Consider the following 5,957-nt stretch of genomic DNA (forward strand, 5'->3'; position numbering starts at 1 on the left):
GTGATTCAAGTAATAAAGCCTCCATCTCCCATATGGGAGGGCCTGGGTTCAACCCCTGGGGTCTCCTGATGAAAAGGAAGAGGAAGTGTGCCTGCATGGCAAGTCAGTGCCTGGGTGGCAAGCTGAGTGCCATGCAGTGAGCCGAATATCCACATGGTGAGCCAGTGCCTGTGGAAGTGAATCATGCAGCTAGATGATACTGCAACAAAAGAGAGATGAAGGAGAGAGTCAAGGTGAAGTACAGCAGAGAGCAGGCACTGAGGTGGTGCAATTGACAGGGAACCTCTCCACATCAGGGATCCCCAGGATTGAATCCAGGTGAATCCTAGAGGAGAAAGATAAGAAGAGAAGGCAAAAAAAGAAACAGATACAGAAGATCACACAGCAAATGGACACAGACAGCAAAAACAGCAAGGTGGGAAAAGGGGTAAGGGGAGTGGGAGGGGGACGGTAAGGAAAAAAACAAATAAAAAACCTCACTCTCAATATTTCAGAGAAACAATAATAAACAAAAAAATAAAGTCAATTCTACTGCATTCTGAAATGGAAGACAAAATCCAAGCAGTTAATATTCTTTTGATTTACTACTTTTCCTGCTATTAAATTAATGGATGCTTGGAAAAATAGAGTATGAACAAAGATTTCTTATTTTAATACAACTGCTTATAAAATTTGAAAGGACTAAATAACTTATTCAGATAGAAGGATTTATTGAATTCTAAGGCACTGATATACCATTTATTTTGGTTCATAGTCAATTATTTACAGCTCCAAAAACTTTTCCTAAGTTTTGCAAAATTCATCTACTGCTGAACTGAAGTGTTTCACAGTTTTATTCAGTATATTCAGAGTGACTGTTCATGCTTCACTGCAGAAATAAAATATACATGATTTACCCTGCTAGTAGGGTAAATCCAAAGAAAATCTGCATTACAAAACATATCTGGGCCAAAGGGCTTATTTAAGTTAAAGGATTTTGACCTCTAGGATTTCTGTGAATTCTTTCCTGAATCATCTCTCAGAAGAGCCTTTTCCCTTTGTTCCTTATCAATATTTCCATTACAACAAAGGTCTCATGTTTTGTTTCCCATTACTTTCAGCTCTCAAGACAGATCAAAAATTTTCAGCATCTAGCAAAATGCTTATATAACATGTTGGTTCATGACAAAAACTTGCTTAATGAAAAAAATAGAAAAAGACCTAATTATAACTGAGTGGGTGAATATAGTGGGAAAAAAAAAAAAGTGAGGCAGCTGTGAGACAAATGGATGCCAATTGGGATTCTGAGGTAGTTCATATGATAGGTTTAAAAATGTCGATTTTTAAAGAAGGTTAATACCACTTCCTTTCTGATAAGAAATAAGGTGTGAGGAACAAAGCAATTAGGTAAATGTATAATTTTACAGCAAAATTTAAAAACAAATCAAAATACCTCTTTGCTATTTCCTCATTCTTCTTGTTTTTAAGTAGAAGTAATCTCCCAGTTTCTGTCCGTATTCCCCCTAATTTCTTCTTCTAAGTAATCACAAACTAATAAAGACTTCCACTTTGGTTGCTCTCTCTAGTCCTATTATTTCCAACAGTTTCTTCTAACATCTCTGTCCAGCTCCTCCAAATTGGTACTGGCCCCAAAGTAAAAACGTGTGGTGGTTATAAATAATACGTTTTCATGATGGACAGAGGTATTTTTAAATACTTATTCTGTATCTCAATAAGATTATGGATGACATTGTCTGTGAAGCAGATAGAACATATCTTACTTGGCTAATTACCATTCTCAATACAGGACATTTAGAACCTATCTTTGTGAAAACCCAAAGGAATAACTGATTCATACTTCTCTACTCTCTGATCTCTCTTTCTGTACATATTCACCCTTTATTGCCTTCTTTCCTAGAAAGCATGACAGAAAAAATTCCACCCTACTTTATAGACTCCAGGAAGTCTTTCATTATATTTTTTTTAAACTTCAAGTTTTCAATCCACTTATTTACATGCACTATCTTCTCCAACTTCCATTGTTCTTCTCATGTCACCCACTGGAAAAGTACAAGGACATAGGAATCTATACCAGATATTTATCATCTCCAGGGTCTAGCATAGTGTCTTGAATTCAGGCAGGATTCAAATATTCATTAAGGGAAGTAACAATGAAGCATTGTTGGCTAGTGAAAGTACTGAATTTTCAGTAGGATTGATGATAAAAAGGGGTACAAAGTACCATAAAATAATGTTGGAATTAGAATTCTTAAAATAATTATAACTACAACCCATTTTCAAAACACTTTCATATTTTATACGATAGTAAAAAAAATTCAAATGAAATGGAGCATTGATAAGTATATAATGCATTTAGGTTTAAAAAAATAAACTGTGAAGGAAGATATGTAGGAAAAGTTACATGAAAAGTAATACAGTAATTAAATGGTTAAAGAATCTAAATCTGTGTGTTCAAATTCAATAGATGTCACCACAGAATTTAACAATAGTCTTATCAGGGAAGGTGTGACAGTCTGAAGCTTTTTGTGGATCCCAGAAAAAAGCATGTTCTTAAAACTAATCCATGCCTTTGGGGTGGGATGCTTTGACAGTATTAGATTTAGTTGGGGGCCTCTGACTGGATCATTTCAAGGAGGCAGAGCCCAGGGTTGGCCTTGTTCCTCTTGCTGTAGTCCTTAATAAACATGCAAAACATGCACAGACACTCAAAGACAAAATAAAAACCCAGAAGCTCAGAGAGGAACCTGACAGGAGAGGGGAAGCCACAGACAGAAGAGCCAGAAGTTGAAGAAACAAAACCCAGACATAAGAGGATGTCTCCATGTGCCATGCCACATGGAAGGAGTCCAGGATCACCAGCAGCTGATTTTCACCGAGACAGCATCTCTGACAATGCCTGGACTTGGACACTTCCACAGGCTCTGACTCTAAGCTTTTAACCTAATAAATTTCCATTGCAAAAGCCAACACATTTCTGCTCAAAGCAGCTTTTAGTAAACTAAAGCAAAAGGCCAAGTATCAGCACCCAACATTTCAAATATTAATAGAGATACTGATAACCTGAAGGGATCCAGAAGCATGAAAATATGATAAGGGACAGGATATGAAAATGACAGAAGTGAGAGATGATTTAAATTAATAAATACCAGATAGAAATAAAGGTAGGTGATAACCATCTCTCCTTGATTCCTTTTTCCTTCCCAGACATTCACCCATTCTATGAGCAAATTCTCTGAGCTCTACCTCCATAATAGATCCTAAATTGATGCCCTTCTCCATTTTCATTGTACAACTGAAGTCTAGTTTAGCCTGTATCGTATTTATTTTCTAGCTGTTTTTACTGCAAAAAAAAGGAACGTATTCTAGTCCTTTGTAATATCCTCTTTTACCCTAAACATTCTGATTATTGTCTAAAGTTCTTACTATCACATACAAAGCATCTGTTTACATCCCTCTTAGGGACTGAATGGTGTCACCCACAAAAGTAATGTTCAAATTCCAACTCCTGGTCCTAAAATTATGAACCCATTTATACACTGGATCTTTGGAATATGTTATTAGTTAAGGTCTGACCTAACTAAATGAGAGTGGGGCTTAATACAATGTGCTTGAAGTCCTTGTAAGGAAAAGAAAGATGACACAGAGAGAAAACATGAGAAGCAAGAAGCTGGAAATCAACAGATACTGGAAGATAATAAAGATTTCATGATGGACATTGCAATGAGACAGAAAAGCCAGGAGATACAAAGGACTACTGGTAGTCCGCCCCAGAATATCACGGTGTTTAGGGAGAAAGCCTCACTTTACTCATAATGTTAGTTTGGGACATCCCCTAGCATCAAAACCATGAGCCAATCAATTCCCATCTTTTAAGACAATCCTTTGTATTTGTTTTAGAGCTGGGAAGCTAAAATTGTCCCTGATAACTTTTGTGAGCTTATCACTATGTCTATTTCCATGCTTTATTCTGCTATTGCCGCAAATGGCCTTTCTGTCCATGAACATCATGGAGTTTTTCTCATTTCAGCCTTTCACTTGTTGTGTGGGCCATTTTACCCTTAAACTTTTTAGGTTGCATATTTATCATTAGTCAGTTCTATGCACAGAAGTCATCAGTGCATTTTAGCTAAAGGATCAATCACATTCTATCTTCCAGGCCAACTATTGTTACCCTATTTTATTTTACTCATACTACTTAATAATAATTTGCTTATTTGTTTGGTTATTTTGTCTGATTCCATTAGAATTTGAACTTTATTAGTTCATTAGATAGAAATTTTATTTTGAACTTCATTAGTTCATTAGATAGAAATTTTATCATATAAAGTGCTGTATGTATCCTTTTAGTACAATGTCTAGCATAAAATTTTCTCATTTTCAAAACAGGGGATTTATTTTTTATAAATCCTAAATAAATTTAGTGTCCTAAGACAAGAAAAAAGAATTTTGAAACAATCTGGGAATAAGTTTCAACATTTATAACGTAATGACATTGATTGAAAGTTGTGGGGAAGTGGACTTGGCCCAGGGGATAGGGTATCCGTCTACCACATGGGAGGTCTGTGGTTCAAAGCCCGAACCTCCTTAACCTGTGTGAAGCTGGCCCATGCACAGTGCTGATGTGTACAAGGAGTGCCCTGCCATGCAGGGGTGTCCCCCATGTAGGGGAACCCCATGGGCAAGGAATGCACCCCGTAAGGAGAACCGCCCAGCATGAAAGAAAGTGCAGCCTGATAGGAATTGTGCAGCACACATGGAGAGGTGATACACAAGACGACTCAACAAAAAGAAACACAGATTCCCATGCCGCTGACAACAACAGAAGCAAAGAAGAACATGCAGCAAATGGACACAGAGAGCAGACAATGGGGGGTGGGGGGAATTGGGGAAAATTGGGGGGAATGGGAGAGAAATAAAAATAAATAAATCTTTAAAAAAATTGTGGTTACTGTAAAATGAAGTACCAATTAGGTTGAAGTATTAACTAAACACTTGCTAAAAATCCTTATTTTAAAAGCTAGAGATATATAAAAAATTAAATAAGTCCCTAAATAAAGTGCATAGGCATGTTACACCGGCTTCATAATTTTTGTGTGGATAATTTTGCTTAGAATAAAATTTTGAATTTAGACTTGAAATTGTTTTTAATATGCCTGCACTACTTTGAGAAGAAACTAGTCAAGTAATATATACCAAGTAAAAGTTTCAAAAGTGAAAGCCTCCTTGTTGCACAAATGTGGCATCTTTCTAAGCCTAACCCAACCCCTTGTGTGGGACACAACCCTTGGGCTGAGCCTCCCTGACACCAAGGGATTATTACTCTAGTGAGGCATTTGGAGAAAGATCTAGACCAAAAGAGGGAAATATTAAATACAAATTTTTTTTTATGGCTTAAGAGATTTCAAAGTGATTTGGGAGGTCATTCCAGAGTTATACTTATGCACATCTCAGGAGAATTTCACTGACTGGCACAGTGAACAGTGCCTCAAGCAGGGATGCTCCCAAGGACTCTAAAGACATGTGGACAGTATAGTCAGGGCAGACAATCCCAGGAAATTGACACCATATTAGTCAGCCTTACTTTGGAATATTTGATAACCTATCTTCCCAGTGTATCAGAGTTGCATTCATTTATAATTTTCCTATAAATGGTTCTTCTGTCCATTTTATTTTAAAGGTTATTAGCACTATAACCTTTAAATATAAGTCCCACAGACTTAAATCTGGCTGTTCATATGCCAGCTGAATCCTGAATCTCAGTAGAATTGCCATCAATATCTATTCATCAGTTCATTAGATTCACCAAGACAGCTAACAAAAGGATGATGATGGACAATGCCCACACCAAAAAACAGTATCTCTAACTACAAGCAAGATGTTTCCATCCATTTGTCCCATGGGATCTAAGCTCCTCCTCAACTGGAAGCAAAGTGGGCACCACTATCTCCAAATCTTTA

The sequence above is a fragment of the Dasypus novemcinctus genome, assembly GCF_030445035.2.
Source record: "Dasypus novemcinctus isolate mDasNov1 chromosome Y unlocalized genomic scaffold, mDasNov1.1.hap2 SUPER_Y_unloc_1, whole genome shotgun sequence".
NCBI classification, from domain to species: domain Eukaryota; kingdom Metazoa; phylum Chordata; class Mammalia; order Cingulata; family Dasypodidae; genus Dasypus; species Dasypus novemcinctus.